Consider the following 18,445-nt stretch of genomic DNA (forward strand, 5'->3'; position numbering starts at 1 on the left):
CGGTAGCACAGTGGTTAGGACTGCTGCTTCACAGCTCCAGGGTCCCGGGTTCGATTCCCGGCTCGGGTCACTGTCTGTGTGGAGTTTGCACATTCTCCTCGTGTTTGCGTGGGTTTCCTCCGGGTGCTCCGGTTTCCTCCCACAGTCCAAAGATGTGCGGGTTAGGTTGATTGGCCAGGTTAAAAATTGCCCCTTAGAGTCCTGAGATGCGTAGGTTAGAGGGATTAGCGGGTAAATATGTGGGGGTAGGGCCTGGGTGGGATTGTGGTCGGTGCAGACTCGATGGGCCGAATGGCCTCCTTCTGCACTGTAGGGTTTCTATGATTCTATGATGATTTATATCAGAATTAAACCTTATCCCTTCTACTTCACATGGTTGTCCATAAGTCAGCGCTGCATCTCCTTTCTGCTTTCAATCACAACTTCAACATTTTGCCACTGCCTTTATGATGCGATTAGGCGAGATTTAGGTGGCATAGGTTGGGGAAGGAAACTGCAGGGGATGGGCACAATTGTAATGTGGAACTTGTTCAAGGAACAGCTACTACCCGTCCTTGATAAATATGTACCTGTCAGGCAGGAAGGAAGTGGTCGTGTGAGGGAACCGTGGTTTACTAAGGAGGTTGAATCTCTTGTGAAGAGGAAGAAGGAGACTTATGTTAAGATGAGATGTGAAGGCTCAGTTAGGGCACTTGAGAGTTACAAGTTAGCCAGGAAGGACCTCAAGAAAGAGTTAAGAAGAGCCAGGAGGGGACATGAGACTTTGGCAGGTAGGATCAAGGAAAACCCTAAAGCTTTCTATAGGTATGTCAGGAGTAAAAGAATGACTAGGGTAGGATTAGGGCCAGTCAAGGACAGTAGTGGAAAGTTGTGCGTGGAGTCTGAAGAGATAGGAGAGGCACTAAATGAATATTTTTCGTCGGTATTCACACAGGAGAGGGACAGTGTTGTCGAGGGGAATACTGAGATGCAGGCTGTTGGACTGGACGGGATTGAGGTTCATAAGGAGGAAGTATTAGCAATTCTGGAAAGGGTAAAAATAGATAAGTCCCCTGGGCCGGATGGGATTTATCCTAGGATTCTCTGGGAGGCTAGAGAGGAGATTGCAGAGCCTTTGGCTTTGATCTTTGTGTCGTCATTGTCTATAGGAACAGTGCCAGAAAACTGGAGGATAGCAAATGTTGTCCCCTTGTTCAAGAAGGGGAGTAGGGACAACCCTGGTAATTATAGGCCAGTGAGCCTTACTTCTGTTGTGGGCAAAGTTTTGGAAAGGATTATAAGAGATAGGATTTATAATCACCGAGAAAGGAATAATTTGATTAGGGATAGTCAGCACGGTTTTGTGAAGGGTAGGTCGTACCTCACAAACCTTATTGAGTTCTTTGAGAAGGTGACCAAAGAGGTGGATGAGGGTAAAGCAGTTGATGTGGTGTACATGGATTTCAGCAAAGTGTTTGATAAGGTTCCCCATGGTAAGCTTTTGCAGAAAATATGGACACATGGGATTGAGGGTGATTTAGTGGTTTGGATCAGGAATTGGCTAGCTGTAAGAAAACAGAGGGTGGTGGTTGATGGGAAATATTCATCCTGGAGTCCAGTTACTAGTGGTGTACCGCAAGGATCTGTTTTGGGGCCACTGTTGTTTGTCATTTTTATTAATGACCTGGATGAGGGCGTAGAACGATGGATTAGTAAATTTGCGGATGACACTAAAGTCGGTGGAGTTGTAGACAGTGCGGAGGGAAGTGGCAGGTTACAAAAGGACATAGATAAGCTGCAGAGCTGGGCTGAGAGGTGGCAAATGGAGTTTAATGCGGAAAAGTGTGAGGTGATTCACTTTGGAAGGAGTAACAGGATTACAGAGTACTGGGCTAATGGTAAGATACTTGGTAGTGTGGATGAACAGAGGGATCTGGGTGTCCATGTGCATAGATCCCTGAAAGTTGGCACCCAGGTTGATAGGGTTGTTAAGAAGGCGTACGGTGTGTTAGCTTTTATTGGTAGAGGGATTGAGTTTCGGAGCCAGGAGGTCATGCTGCAACTGTACAAAACTCTGGTGCGGCCGCACTTGGAGTATTGCGTACAGTTCTGGTCGCCGCATTCTGGGCGGCACGGTAGCACAGTGGTTAGCACTGCTGCTTCACAGCTCCAGGGACCTGGGTTCGATTCCCGGCTTGGGTCACTGTCTGTGTGGAGTTTGCACATTCTCCTCGTGTCTGCGTGGGTTTCCTCCGGGTGCTCCGGTTTCCTCCCACAGTCCAAAGATGTGCGGGTTAGGTTGATTGGCCATGCTAAAAATTGCCCTTAGTGTCCTGAGATGCGTAGGTTGGAGGGATTAGTGGGTAAATATGTGGGGGTAGGGCCTGGGTGGGATTGTGGTCGGTGCAGACTCGATGGGCCGAATGGCCTCTTTCTGTACTGTAGGGTTTCTATGATTTCTATGGTTTCTATGATTATAGGAAAGATTTGGAAGCGTTGGAAAGGGTGCAGAGGAGATTCACCAGGATGTTGCCTGGTATGGTGGGAAGATCGTATGAGGAAAGGCTGACGGACTTGAGGTTGTTTTCGTTAGAAAGAAAAAGGTTAAGAGGTGACTTAATAGAGGCATACAAGATGATCAGAGGATTAGATAGGGTGGATAGTGAGAGCCTTTTTCCTCGGATGGTGATGGCTAGCACGAGGGGACATAGCTTTAAATTGAGGGGTGAGACATACAGGACAGATGTTAGAGGTAGGTTCTTTACTCAGAGAGTAGTAAGGGCATGGAATGCCCTGCCTGCAGCAGTAGTGGACTCGTCAACATTAAGACCATTCAAATGGTTATTGGATAAACATATGGATGATATTGGAATAGTGTAGATTAGAAGGGCTTTAGATGGGTTTCACTGGTCGGCGCAACATTGATGGCCGAAGGGCCTGTACTGTGCTGTAATGTTCTATGTTTACAACCACTCCTCCATCTTGGCCTCGCTTGCTGCTTTTCTCTGTCACCACCCACACTGTGGAGCATACAGATGCAGATTGAAGGTAGATATGGATTACTAAACTCAGACCTCCACCTTTGCTAACTTGGATTGTGGCTATTTGAACTCTTACCCACTGACCGGCAAAGCCAAACCGCAGCCCGACAGTGACCCGGAACACCCGACCGCGCAGACCCATCTACCGACGCAGGAACTGCAAGCAAGGCAACAAATCCTCAATCCACACACCGACCAGAGCGAGGAACCTCATTGGACACAACCATGCCCTTAACACCGCAAACCACTCTCGCTGTTTCCCAGGCTCGATAAGAAGCAGTCACTCCAGGAGGCGTGGAAAACGTGCAGGCCTGCAGATGAGAATGAAACAATGTGGTCCCAAGGCCCCCCCTCCCCAGCTTCTTGCAAATGTCCAGTCGCTGGAAAACAAGCTAGACGAACTTAAAGCCAGAATCACTTTTCAAAGAGAGCTGAGGAACTGCTGTGTGCTCTGTTTCACGGAGACATGGCTCACTCCTGTTTCACTGGACTGTGCCCTACAACCAGAGGGCTTCTCAATCCATCAAATGGACCATACAGTGACCTCAGGCAAAGCTAGGAGTGGGGTCTGCTTCCTAATCAACACCGCATGGTGCCGAGACGTAGCAACACTGGCAACGTTCTGCTCAGTAACAGTTTTAACAACACCAGGTTAAACTCCAACAGGTTTATTTGGTAGCAAATACCATTAGCTTTCGGAGCACTGTTCCACTCCAACTGACGAAAGAGCAGAGCTCCGAAAGCTAATGGTATTTGCTACCAAATAAACCTGTTGGACTTTAACCTGGTGTTGTTAAAACTGTTACTGTGTTTACCCCAGTCCAATGCCGGCATCTCCACACCATAACTTTCTGCTCCCCAGACCTAGAATACCTGACGCTAAAATGCCGCCCTACTACCTTCTGCGGGAGTTCATCTCTGTTATCCTGATGGCAGTTTACATCCCACCCCATGCGGACGTGAAGATCGTGCTGGACGAAATATACACCACTACGAATAGCCTTGAGACGAAACATGGCGAAGCCTTGTTCATCGTGGCCAGAGACTTCAATCAGGCCAAACTCAAGAGCGTACTACCAAGTTACCACCACCACGTTTCCTGCTTCACCAGAGGCCCAAACATCCTAGACCACTGCTACACAAATATCAAACATGCCTACCGCTCTATCGCCCGCCCACACTTTGGCAAATTAGACCACAAGGTTGTGCTCCTGTTCCCAGCTTACAAGCAAAAATTGAAGCGGGAGAATCCATCAAAGAAAGTCGTGCAATGTTGGTCTGAGGAATCGGATGATCTCCTACGGGGCTGCTTGGAGTCAGTGGACTGGTCAGTATTTAAAATCTCTGCGACCAGCCTGAACGAGTACGCCACTACAGTAACTGACTTCATTAGTAAGTGTGTAGAAGACTGTGTGCCAAAGAAGCAAATCTGTATGTTCCCCAACCGGAAACCATGGATGAACAGGGATATCCACTGCTTGCTGAAGTCCAGGTCTGAGGCGTTCAAGTCAGGCGACACTGACCTATACAAGAAAGCCAGATACGATCTAAGGAGATCCATCAAAGATGCCAAAAGACAATACCGGACCAAGCTAGAATCCCAGGCTAGCCACACCAACCCCCGCCGACTATGGCAAGGTTTGCAAGACATAACAGGCTACAAGATGAAGGCATGTAAAATTGCTGACTCCAATGCAATGGTAGCACGGTAGCACAGTGGTTAGCAATGCTGCTTCACAGCTCCAGGGACCTGAGTTCGATTCCCGACTTGGGTCACTGTCTGTGTGGAGTTTGCACATTCTCCTCGTGTCTGTGTGGGTTTCCTCCGGGTGCTCCGGTTTCCTCCCACAGTCCAAAGATGTGCGGGTTAGGTTGATTGGCCATGCTAAAAATTGCCCCTTAGTGTCCTGAGATGCGTAGGTTAGAGTGATTAGTGGGTAAATGTGTCGGGATATGGGGGTAGGGCCTGGGTGGGATTGTGGTCGGTGCAGACGCGATGGGCCGAATGGCCTGTTTCTGCACTGTAGGGTTCTAGTTTCTATGTTTCTCCCTGATGAGCTCAATGCATTGTACCCCCTTTTTGAGCAAGACATCAGCGACGGCATGCCCTCCACCCTGGAAGCCCTGGATGAACCTATATATGGGGTCACCATTGCAGATGTCAGAACAGCTTTCTCGAAGGTCAACCCATGGAAAGCAACTGGCCCGGATGGGGTATCCAGACGAGCACTCAGATCCTGCGTGGATCAGCTGGCGGGGGTATTCACAAACATCTTCAACCTCTGTTTACAACAATCTGAGATCCCTATCTGCTTCAAGAAGGTGACCATCATCCCGATACCTAAGAAAAACCAAGCAGCGTGCCGCAATGACTATCGGCCGGTGGCTCTGACATCCATCATTATGAAGCGCTTCGAAAGACTAGTCATGGCACAAATCAATTCCAGCCTCCTGGACTATCTGGATCCATTACAGTTTTCCTGGTCTAGTTTGGACCAGGGAGCGGCGCGGGCTTGGAGGGCCGAAGGGCCTGTTCCTGTGCTGTATTGTTCTTTGTTCTCTTTGTTCTTTGTTCCTACCGCCGCAAAGGTCCGCAGCAGATACAATCTCCCTGGCCCTGCATTCAACCCTGGAACATCTAGATAACAAGGACACCTATGTCAGGCTCCTATTTATTGACTCCAGCTCAGCCTTCAACACCATTATTCCCACGAAACTCATCTCCGAACTCTGTGGCCTGGGCCTCAGCACCTCCCTCTGCGACTGGATCCTGAACTTCCTAACTCACAGACCACAATCAGCAAGGATAGGCAACAACACCTCCTCCATGATCATCCTCAACACTGGTGCCCCACAAGCTTGTGTCCTCAGCCCCCTACTATACTCCTTACACCTATGACTGTGTGGCCAAATTCCCCTCCAATTCGATTTTCAAGTTTGCTGACGACACCACCGTAGTGTCAGATCTCAAACAATGACGAGATGGAGTACAGGAATGAGACAGAGAATCTGGTGAACTGGTGCGGCAACAATAATCTCTCCCTCAATGTCAACAAAATGAAGGAGATTGTCATCGACTTCAGGAAGCGTAAAGGAGAATATGCCCCTGTCTACATCAACGGGGACGAAGTAGAAAGGGTCGAGAGCTTCAGGTTTTTAGGTGTCCAGACCACCAACAACCTGTCCTAGTCCCCCCATGTCGACACTATAGTTAAGAAAGCCCACCAACACCTCTACTTTCCCAAAAGACTAAGGAAATTTGACATGTCAGCTACGACTCTCACCAACTTTTACAGATGCACCATAGAAAACATTCTTTCTGGTTGTATCACAACTTGTCATGGCTCCTGCTCTGCCCAAGGAACTACAAAAAGTTATGAATGTAGCCCAATCCATCACACAAACCAGCCTCCCATCCATTGACTCTAAATATACTTCCTACTGCCTCGGCAAAGCAGCCAGCCATAATTAAGAGCATAAGAACTAGGAGCAGGAGTAGGCCATATGGCCCCTCGAGCCTGCTCCACCATTCAATAAGATCATGGCTGATCTTTTTGTGGATTCAGCACCACTTACCCGCCCACTCACCATAACTCTTAATTCCTTTACTGTTCAAAAATTTATCTATCCTTGCCATAAAAACATTCAATGAGGTAGCCTCAACTGCTTCACTGGGCAGGGAATTCCACAGATTCACAAACCTTTGTGTGAAGAAGTTCCCCTTCAACTCAGTCCTAAATCTACTTCCCCTGATTTTGAGGCGATGCCCCCTCGTTCTAGTTTCACCCGCCAATGGAAACAACTTCCCTGCTTCTATCTTATCTATTCCCTTCATAATCTTATATGTTTCTATAAGATCTCCCCTCATTCTTCGGAATTCCAATGAGTATAGCCCCAGTCTACTCAGTCTCTCCTCATAAGCCAACCCTCTCAACTCTGGAATCAACCGAGTGAATCTCCTCTGCACCCCCTCCAGTGTCAATATATCCTTTCTCAAGTAAGGAGACCAAAACTGTACACAGTACTCCAAGTGTGGCCTCACCAGCACCTTATACAGCTGCAATATAATCTCGCTGTTTTTAAATTCCATCCCTCTAGCAATGAAGGACAACATTCCATTTGCCTTCTTAATTACCTGTTGCACCTGCAAACTAACTCCTTGAGATTCCTGCACAAGGACACCCAGGTCCCTCTGCACAGCAGCATGCTGCAATTTTTTACCATTTAAATAATAGCCCATTTTGCTGTTATTCCTACCAAAATGGATGACCTCACATTTACCAACATTGTACTCCATCTGCCAGACCCTCGCCCACTCACTTAGATTATCCATATCCCTTTGCAGACTTTCAACATCTTCTGCACACTTTGCTCTTCCACCCATCTTAGTGTCATCTGCGAATTTTGACACACTACACTTGGTCCCCAACTCCAAATCATCTATGTAAATCGTAAACAATTGCAGTCCCAACACTGATCCCTGAGGCACACCACTAGTTACTCTAAGGACCCCACGCACCCCAGACATTCTCTTTTCCATCTTCTTCCGTCGGGAAAAAGGTACAAAAGTCTGAAGTCATGTACCAACCAATTCAAGAACAGCTTCTTCCCTGCTGCAGTCAGACCTTTGAATGGAGTTACCTGGCATTAAGTTGATTTTTCTCTACACCCTACCTATGACTGTAACTGTCTCATTTCCTTCTCTATGAACAGTATGCTTTGTCTGTATAGCGCGCAGGAAACAATACTTTTCACTGTATGTTAATACATGTGACAATAATAAATCAAATCAGATAGAACATAGAACAGTACAGCACAGAACAGGCCCTTTGGCCCATGATGTTGTGCCGAGCTTTATATGAAACCAAGATCAAGCTATCCCACTCCCTAATCAAATCAAAAATCAAATCTTTCCTATCTTGTCAAAGGCTGTGTCTTCCATTGGGGAATGTTCATAGGGCCTTCTTTAGTACTGCTCATCTCCCTTCCATTGAGTGCAAGTTTGTCCTGCATGGATTTGAAGTGGGTAAACATGTGACCCAGCACCATTTGCATTCAGGTTGATCTTATTTTGTACACTGGTTCTCACACTAGAGGCACCCATTAATTGCACAATCAAAGCGCCCAAGACTATATTTTAAGCCTGTGCCCGAGACGCCTATTCCTTTGCCAATGCCAACATGGCAAGAAACACAATTCAGGCTCATAATGACTGTGTACATCCTGCCACATTGGAAACATAGGCACCTTTCTGGCACCTTAAAAATAAGCATGGCAACATTGCATTTCCTGGTATCACTTTAAATTGATGTAATTGCTATGATTAGAACAAATTTACACTCTTACAATCTTTTGAATCAATGTCTGCCTTGCTGCCAGAAAAACATCAACTGTTGAGATTATTAGTAGGTCAATTTTGAGGGATGAATTCTGATATAATTCCTTATAACACCTTATAAATCATTGTAGTCATTCCAAATTGGACCACACATGGAATACTGTGTACAGTTCTAGTCACCAATAGGATATTACTGCTTTGAATGACTACAGGAAAGAGCAAGCAGAATGATTAATGAGGGGATTGGAATATGATGAATGATAATGTAAATTGGGTATGTTCACACTGGAAAAGAGGTGGAGCAAAGATATGATTGGTGTTTTTAGGATTCTAAAAGGACGAGATGATATGGACCATGACAAATTGCTTCCCCTTGTCCAGAATGTCAGAAGCAGAGGACAGTGCAGCTTTCACATAAAGAGGAATAAATCCAAACCAATTTGCAGAAATAATGGGTCAGAATTTGCTCCAGAACGTTAGTTTTAAAAAAAATTAATTCATGGGACATGGGTGTCATTGGCTGGCCAGTATTTATTGTCCATCCCTAGTTGCACTTGGAGGGCAGTTGAGAGTCAACCACAATTCTGTGGCTCTGGAGTCTCATGTCGGCGACAGATTTACTTCGCGAAAGGATATTAGTGAACCAGTTAAGTTTTTCTGACAATTGACAATGGTTTCATGGTCATCAGTAGATTCTTAATTCCGATATTTTTATTCTGGATTAATAGTCTATGGATAACACCACGAGGCCATATGCTGTTAGTTAAACTTAAATACTGGATGTTTAAGGATTGGGAAATAAACACAGAAAGACATAAGAAGGAGGGTGAATTAAATTGAGTGAATTCAATGTCAAATTAGATACAGGAAGAAAAATAGAGAGGTGGATTTTATGCCAGATAGTAGCTCCGTCCACGGGCTGAAAATACGGTCTGCTTCCACCAGCTTGGGAAGCCATGATGAGATTTTATGGTTGTCAGGCCTCAGGTCATGGTCTCTGCCCCATGTCCCCCTTCAGAAATCCAGCTCTCCACAGTCCCAGCCTACTCCAGATAGGAGGAGGGGCCATAGTATTCTAACCATAGAGCAGTTGAGAGAGAAAAAAGTGTCAGCGATGTAAATTAAACAGATTTCTTTCAAAAAAACTCCCCAAAAAATTCTAAGTGCTGAATATGCATAAAAACTGAAGTAAATCCCACTGTTTTTTTCAGTGGGATTCTCAAAAAGAATCTCACACACTCTGTGCATCACAGAGTGCCCTAGCGAGAATCATGTTAGAAATTAAGGGGTGGGGCCTATTCCCGCAGGAGAAGCCGGCAGCATAGCGCTGAGCGGGCCACTGCGCAAGCGCCGATCTGTCAGCACTGAGATAAACGCATGCGCAATAGCCCCGCACTGCTGGCTTCCTGATTGTTGGCCAGAACCATGACCCTGCATTGCTGCCCCTCCAATCCCCCCACCCTCCGATCGTTAGCTCCTCACAGTGTGGGACCCAGTTGTGTAGTCTTAGATCTGACTGTGGAACAGTGCACACCTACAAGAAAGAGCTCCCAGTTTTCATGTTGCCAAGCTTACTTCGTGATTCTTGAGGCACCATAAGTCAAAAGGTGAATACGTAACAAGATCTGGTTAGGGACTAAAAACATTTTTGTTTGAAGTAGACAAAGTTTGAGATTCAAGACGGAAAAAAGCCATAAGATTCCATGCGTTTTGAAAAATGAACTTTACTAAACAAGGTTGAAGTGACAAAGCAACTTACAGTATCTATCTGACACTCTAAATTCAGAGTTAATATGAGGTACATCTGAGTTAACAAGTGAACTGTGGTCGTTCACACCACATTGCATATTAAATGCCAAATGTGACCAAAACAGGTTCCATGGATTTCTCAACTAGTCACCTAAACGTCAGTATCACTGTACGTCAACTAATCTCACTGAAACACCGACGTTCTCACAAAGGATTCAGTCATCAGCTTCAAAGGTCTCACCTTGGGATTCTCTCCAAATGTTGTTCCAGATTGGACAGCTTCAAGGATGGCAGACCTTGCAGTATTTCAATCTCAGCTCCTCAGCTTCTGTTTGCCTGGGTTCCCAAGTATGCGCTCAAGCAGCAAATTATAGACATAACTTCAGACCTTCGGCCATGCTGAGCAGAAGGCTACTGCTCCTAAGGATTATGTTTGCCTCAACAGCCTACAGCACAGAGACACCAAACTTCGGCTGCCTTCTTTACCTACTTACTGCAGTCTTCTTCCAGTTTAAAGCTGATTTCTCTGCTCCTTTCTTTTTCCTTAACTTAACTGTGCCCTGTTTCAGTCCCCTACCTGGGCCTTCCTTTAAGGACCTCACTCTATCCCCACCCTGGGAGACTAGCCTTTCATGGCTCTCCATTCCCAGTCACCTGACCTGCATTTTTACGCCATTTTTCTTTTTACCTCTCTCTATGCGCAGGGACACGGGGCCCGTCATGAACCCTAAGAATCTACAAATGCAGATCTGCTGAATTGCACATTTATAGCCCATCCCAACCTGTACATGCACAGGAAGTCCAGGGTTTGTTGGGAGTTCCCGACCCTGTGCTCAACATAAAGATAGGCTTTTGTTTCATAACAAAGTAATTTTATCTGACAACTTGTTTGAGCCAAATTACCTTTTATTTTGGAGCAGAGAAGACTGAGATGTGACCTGACTGAGGTGTACAAGGTTACGAGGGACATGGACAGAGTGGGTAAGGAGCAGCTGTTCCCCTTAGTTGAAGGGTCAGTCACGAGGGGGCATAGGTTCAAGGTGAGGGGCAGGAGGTTTAGGGGGGATGTGAGTTGTATCAGAGGGTGGTGATGGTCTGGAAGGCAATGCCTGGGAGGGTGGTAGAAGTGGGTTGCCTCACATCCTTTAAAAAGTTTCTGGATGAGCACTTGACACATCATAACGTTTAAGACTTATCTAGACAGCTATATGAACGGAGTGGGAATGGAGGGATACAAAAGAGTGGTCTAGTTTGGACCAGGGAGCGGCGCGGGCTAATTGTTCCTTGTTTCTCGTTTCAAGGCTTCATTCTATGATCATCTTGCTGGTGCCAGTACAGAGCGAGACTGCGGATAGTTGGGAACCTGTCTCGGGGGCAGGGAATTCATATGGTTTTCGTGGAAGTGGAAATGAATAGGGTTGGGAAGCATTTTCCGATCAGGGCCAGTGTGATCTCCTGGACTCGTTTCGATCGCCTCAGGGGGTCGGAGAGGAATTTCCCAGATTTGTTTTCCCCATATTGGCCCTGGGGTTTTCACTCTGGGTTTTTGCCTCTCCCTGGAGATCACATGGTCTGGAATGGGGGGGTGGGGGTGAGTTAATAGGTTGTGATGAACAAAGCATCGTAGCTGTGAGGGACAGCTCTGTGGATAGGATATTAGTATGTAGATAGGCTGGAAAATTGGGCGGGGATCCTGGATTCAGGATTCAATCCTGGACCGGGGAGCGGCGCGGGCTTGGAGGGCCAAAGGGCCTGTTCCTGTGCTGTATTGTTCTTTGTTCTTGTTCTATAACATTCAAGGTTATGGGCCAAGTGCTTGCAGATGGAGTTAGATGGGAGTTCAAGTGTTCCTTGTGTGTCGGTGCGGACTCGATGGGCCAAAGGGCCTCTTCTGAACTCTATGATTCTATTCTATGATTATTCCTTACAAAATCTTACTTCAATCGTCTAATTCCATCAACTTTAGAACATTTGTTCACATCTGATCATTAAATCTGGGAAACGTTGTCTTTACACATCATCATCTGGTTTCCACCACAACGGCTGTGAAAGTTTTTGGCAAATACTTCAGGTCAACAGCTGGAAAGTTTTTTTTCTGGTGGCAGCAACTGATGTTGGTCTAATTAGACAGTTGCTGAAGAGTCATTTTATAGTGCTGTTTGAAAAACCTAATGTAACTGAGCTTGATGTAATCAAGTAATGAGTCCTGTCTTGAAGAACTGATGTGTTGTTCACTGCATTATGACCATTCAAACCTGCAGTATGGCGGTCCTGGTTCCTTCCTCAAATACAAAATGCAACTTTGGCTCAGTCTCAATGTAAGATTCAAATTCCTGTGACAGATGTAACAGATGCACAGTCAAGTACAGATTAATTAGGGTCAGTATTTTAGATGAGCAAGAATTCATTTTCATCTGTATCAAGCTCTGGACCAACACCAGTCCACTGTCACTACACTCCATGTCGCCTCAACAATGAACTGCACACTCATAGACTGAGTTCCCAACAGATATTTGAACATGGCAGGTTTGAATGTCTGTTTCTCCGCCTGCTAAATCATGAAATCAGATTAATCTTCCTAAACTCATTCAATTTTATGCTGGTAGACAAGAACTACATGTGTTTATATGTGGGAATGATTGATCCTCTGAGCCAAGATCATAACTAACAAGAGGGTCTATTCTGCTATGCTTTGGCTGTATAAAGAAATGGTAGCACTCAAGAACCAAGCAATTGCCAAAATATATGAAAACACCATGAGTGTTTAGAATAAAATGAAGATTGTGAAGACCATGAAGGTAGGAACATAGAAGCAGGGATGTGCCATTTGGCCCCTCAAGCCTGCTTTACCAATTAACTACATCATGGCTAACCTTCTACATTAATGCCATCTTTCTGTGTTTGTCATTGATATCTAGAAACTCAAAAGAATACACTCCCAGCTTCAACCTTCCCTTATTGGACAATCTTACCATTCCAGGGATTCGTCTGGTGAACCTTTGTTGCATTCCCTCTATGACCAGTATATCCTTCCTTAGGTAACAAGAACAAAACTGTATACAATACTCCAGATGTGGTCTTACCAAGCCTCTATACAACTGCAGCAAGACATTCTTACCTCTGCACTCAAGGCCTCTTGCAACAACGGCGAACATATAATTTGCATTCCTAATTGCTTGTTGCAGGTTAGCTTTCAGTGTCTCGTGAAAAGAACACCCAGGTCTCTTTGGACATCAACACTTCCCAATCTCCGTTTAAGAAATATTCTGCATTTCTGTTTTTCCTAGCAAGTGGATAATTTCACATTTTTCCACAACATATTCAATCTGCTATGTTTTTGCCCACTATGTGTTTGCCCATTCACTTAATCTGTCTAAATCTTCCTGAAGCCTCCGAGCATCCTCTTCATAATTCACATTCCCATCAATTTTCACATCATCAGCAAATGTTTAAGCATTACATTTGGTCCCCACATTTAAATTGTTGATATAGATTGTTAATAGTTGGGGCCAAAGGACTGAGCGCTGCAATACTGCACTAGTCACAGCCTGCCGATCTCATTCTTCATTTCAATGGGAACAGGGTGGTATCGCAAGGAAATGTGGAAGACAGAATATCCAGACTGTGACCATCTTGATAAAGTTCTTAAAATGGTGGCCCAAGCATCCACTCAATTTGATTTGATTTGATTTATTATTGTCACATGTATTAACATACAGTGAAAAGTATTGTTTCTTGCGCGCTATACAGACAAAGCATACCGTTCATAGAGAAGGAAACGAGAGAGTGCAAAATGTAGTGTTACAATAGGGTGTAGAGAAAGATCAGCTTAATATGACGTAAGTCATTCAAAAGTCTGACAGCAGCAGGGAAGAAACTGTTCTTGAGTCGGTTGATACGTGACCTCAGACTTTTGTATCTTTTTCCTGATGGAAGGTGGTGGAAGAGAGAATGTCCAGGGTGCATGGGGTCCTTAATTATGCTGGCTGCTTTGCCGAGGCAGCAGGAAGTGTAGACAGAGTCAATGGATGGGAGGCTGGTTTGCGTGATGGATTGGGCTACATTCATGACCTTTTGTACTGCCTTGTGGTCTTGGGCAGAGCAGGAGTGATACAACCAGAAAGAATGCTTTTTATGGTGCATCTGTAAATGTTGGTGAGAGTCATAGTTGACATGCCAAATTTCCTTAGTCTTCTGAGAAAGAAGAGGCATTGGTGGACTTTCTTAACTATAGTGTTAGCGTGAATACTTTGCATCAGTGTTCACAAAGGAGAGGGACTTGTTGACTGGGAGTGTCTCAGAAGGAGGGGTTGACCCGTTAGAGAGAATCTCCATTACAAGGGAGGAAGTGTTAGGTTTTTTAGGTAACATTAAAACTGACAAATCCCCTCGGTCTGATGGCATCTATCCTAGACTGCTCAGGGAGACAAGAGATGTCTCCCTGAGCAGGGCCTCTGATGGAAATCTTTGTCTCTTCATTGGACCCAGGTGAGGTCCCTGAGGATTGGAGGATAGCAGATGTGGTACCGTTATTTAAGAAGGGTAGCAGGGATAACCCGGGTAATTATAGGCCAGTGAGCTTGACATCCGTGGTAGGGAAGTTGTTGGAGAGGATTCTTAGAGACAGGATGTATGCGCATTTAGAACGGAACAGCATGGTTTTGTAAGAGGGAGGTGTAAGTTTTAGGGCAAATCCTCCATGGGATAAGGAAAATGGCCGACTGGTTGTCAGGAACCTTTACAGCCACATGAATATGCAAGAGGCTGGGAATAACGAGAAGGTCGAGACAGGGATAATCTAATCAACAGGAAACAAAGGAGTAAATAGCCCAGCAGCAAGACAATGAGAACAGAGATCATTCCATCCACAGACAACATCAATGACTCAGCTCGCTGATGGGATTCCAATCAGGATGACTCAGAGAACATTTAAAAGACATTAAAATGTCAATTAAGGGCGGTCCCGACAGTTCCGGCCCTTTTGTCCCAGTCAATCGAAACTACCAATGATCAGAAACTGTTTTGTGTGAGAGAATCACTGGTTCAGGTTTTAAAAAGGGACAAGCAAGCTCTGGTCTCTCTCTCTTTTCTCTTCAGACCAGCATGGCAGCACCCTCCATTCTCTTCTGTTCCTGCCTCTCGTTTGTCTCCAGCACGCAGCCCGAAGCCCACTGAGCAATTTAAACTAGGATTGTGAGTACCCTCCGGTAATTCACGAAGTTCCCGAGATCATCATAGTGGATGAGGCTTTGGGGAAAGGGGGGGGCTTTTGCATGCACCTTTCATAGTTTAAGACACTGGTAAACTTGTGTAAAGTAAGCATTCCTTTGTGTCCGTTTTAGGATTCCTTCCATAGCTATAGTCTTATAGAGCATAAGGCATTGTGTGTTGCTTTCCTGGTGTTTGGTGACCTTGACCTTGATGTTTTAACAAATATATATATATCTTTGACTTCCATTGGAGTCCGTTTTGATCTTTTCAATTTCTCACCAATGATCTCTGACCAAGTCACAATATTAAATATCCCTTACCATAATTCCAGAGTCTAGAACTGAAGGTACCCTGGGCGCTTCGAAACCGCCCACTCAGGAAAGGCTGCCAGGTAGTGGATAGGCAGCAGTTTCCTTTTCTCTCTCTTGGGAGCGCTACTCTAGTGAAGTAGACGCAAGGTGGCCGTTGTTCCATCGGCGAGAGATAGAATCACTCGGGCATTGGTGGGGTTTGGGTAATGGAGAACCAAACCTAAAATAAGCCCAGTGGAGTTAAAAAGAGGGATCCCGCTACAGAGGTCGTGCCTTACAAATTTGGTGGAGTTTTTTGAGGAAGTGACAAAAACGGTTGATGAAGGAAGGGCCGTGGATGTCGTCTATATGGATTTCAGTAAGGCAGTTGACAAAGTCCTACATGGCAGGTTGGTTAAGAAGGTTAAGGCTCATGGGATACAAGGAGAGGTGACTAGATGGGTAGAAAACTGGCTTGGCCACAGGAGACAGAGGGTAACAGTCGAAAGGTCTTTTTCCAGCTGGAGGTCTGTGACCAGTGGTGTTCCGCAGGTGTTCTGGGACCCCTGCTATTTGTGATGTATATAAATGATTTGGAAGAAGGTGTAACTGGTGTTATCAGCAAGTTTGCGGATGACACGAAGATGGCTGGACTTGCGGATAGCGATGAACATTGTCGGACAATACAGCAGGATATAGATAGGTTGGAAAATTGGGTGGAGAAATGCCAGATGGAATTTAATCGGGATAAATGTGAAGTGATGCATTTTGGAAGAACTAATGTAGGGGGGAATTATATAATAAATGGCAGAGCCATCAAGAGTATAGAAACACAGAGGGACCTAGGTGTGCAAGTCCACGAATCCTTGAAGGTGGCGGCACAGGTGGAGAAGGTGGTGAAGAAGGCATATGGTATGCTTGTCTTTATAGGAGGGGGTATAGAGTATAAAAGCTGGAGTCTGATGTTGCAACTGTATAGAACGCTGGTTAGGCCACATTTGGAGTATTGCGTCCAGTTCTGGTCGCTGCACTACCAGAAGGACGTGGAGGCTTTAGAGAGAGTGCAGAGAAGGTTTACCAGGATGTTGCCTGGTATGGAGGGTCTTAGCTATGAGGAGAGATTGGGTAGACTGGGGTTGTTCTCCTTGGAAAGACGGAGAATGAGGGGAGATCTAATAGAGGTATACAAGATTATGAAGGGTATAGATAGGGTGAACAGTGGGAAGCTTTTTCCCAGGTCGGAGGTGACGATCACGAGGGGTCACGGGCTCAAGGTGAGAGGGGCGAGGTATAACTCAGATATCAGAGGGACGTTTTTTACACAGAGAGTGGTGGGGGCCTGGAATGCGCTGCCAAGTAGGGTGGTGGAGGCAGACACGCTGGCATCGTTTAAGGCTTACCTGGATAGTCACATGAGCAGTCTGGGAATGGAGGGATACAAACGAATGGTCTAGTTGGACCAATGAGCGGCACAGGCTTGGAGGGCCGAAGGGCCTGTTTCCTGTGCTGTACTGTTCTTTGTTCTTTGTTCTATTCCATAAGTAGGATTATGCTGCAATTTCCAGGTGCTAATGAGTACAGTCCTATCATTTCTACTTGCTCACCCTGTTGGCTCACCCGTTGTGGGCATTGGCTCACCCACAAGCAGTGATGCTTAAAGCAACCCATGCAGACCATTTAAAGACAGGTAAGCTAAACTCGGAATTATTTTTGATCTCCCCATAACTAAAAAAAACCTGATCACTGTGATGCTGAGTCCTTCCCCCAGGATCATTTCCCACTCCCTCACCCCTTTAACTTGCAGACAGATGAAATAAAAACATTCGGTTTCATTATCGGCCACCAGATGGGGAAGAGACATCAGACGCCAGCCTTCACATTCAAGTAAGCATGAGATCAAATAAATGCTGTGGGGGGGACTTCAAATCCCAACGTTACAATCCCTGTGGGGGAACTGTAAACTAAAATAACCAAACTTAATGAACAAACCTCAAATGAAGACATCGCAAACAAGATTTCACTTCATGTAACTTTTACTTTAACATGAATTGGAACCAGTACAAATTAAACATGAATTAACAGGGACTTCAAATATACAAGTCAGTTACACTTTAAATAATCGATGCAACAGAGACAAGTATAATGCAATGATGAACATTTCCCTTCAGCATATATGACATTACGTAGCTACACAGTTCCACAACATGCTGTTCTTTATTCAAGCAGCGTAGGTCAGCATCCTGTCCGACAACAGCTTTCACTTCTGAGTTTCAAAGGTATGATTATCATCGTAAGAAGTTTAACAACACCAGGTTAAAGTCCAACAGGTTTATTTGGTAGCAAAAGCCACACAAGCTTTCGAGGCTCTGAGCCCCTTCTTCAGGTGAGTGGGAATTCTGTTCACAAACAGAACTTATAAAGACACAGACTCAATTTACATGAATAATGGTTGGAATGCGAATACTTACAACTAATCCAGTCTTTAAGAAACAAAACAATGGGAGTGGAGAGAGCATCAAGACAGGCTAAAAAGATGTGTATTGTCTCCAGACAAGACAGCCAGTGAAACTCTGCAGGTCCACGCAACTGTGGGAGTTACAAATAGTGTGACATAAATTCTGATTCTAGGATCGCATGATAAAGACTCAGGAGGAAAAAAGCAGAAATATTTATGTGAAATAGTGTGACATAAACCCAATATCCCGGTTGAGGCCGTCCTTGTGTGTGCGGAACCTGGCTATCAGTTTCTGCTCCGCGACTCTGCGCTGTCGTGTGTCGCGAAGGCCGCCTTGGAGAACGCTTACCCGAATATCAGAGGCCGAATGCCCGTGACCGCT

Source organism: Mustelus asterias, chromosome 2 (genome assembly GCF_964213995.1).
Source record: "Mustelus asterias chromosome 2, sMusAst1.hap1.1, whole genome shotgun sequence".
In the NCBI taxonomy this organism is placed as follows: Eukaryota; Metazoa; Chordata; class Chondrichthyes; order Carcharhiniformes; family Triakidae; genus Mustelus; species Mustelus asterias.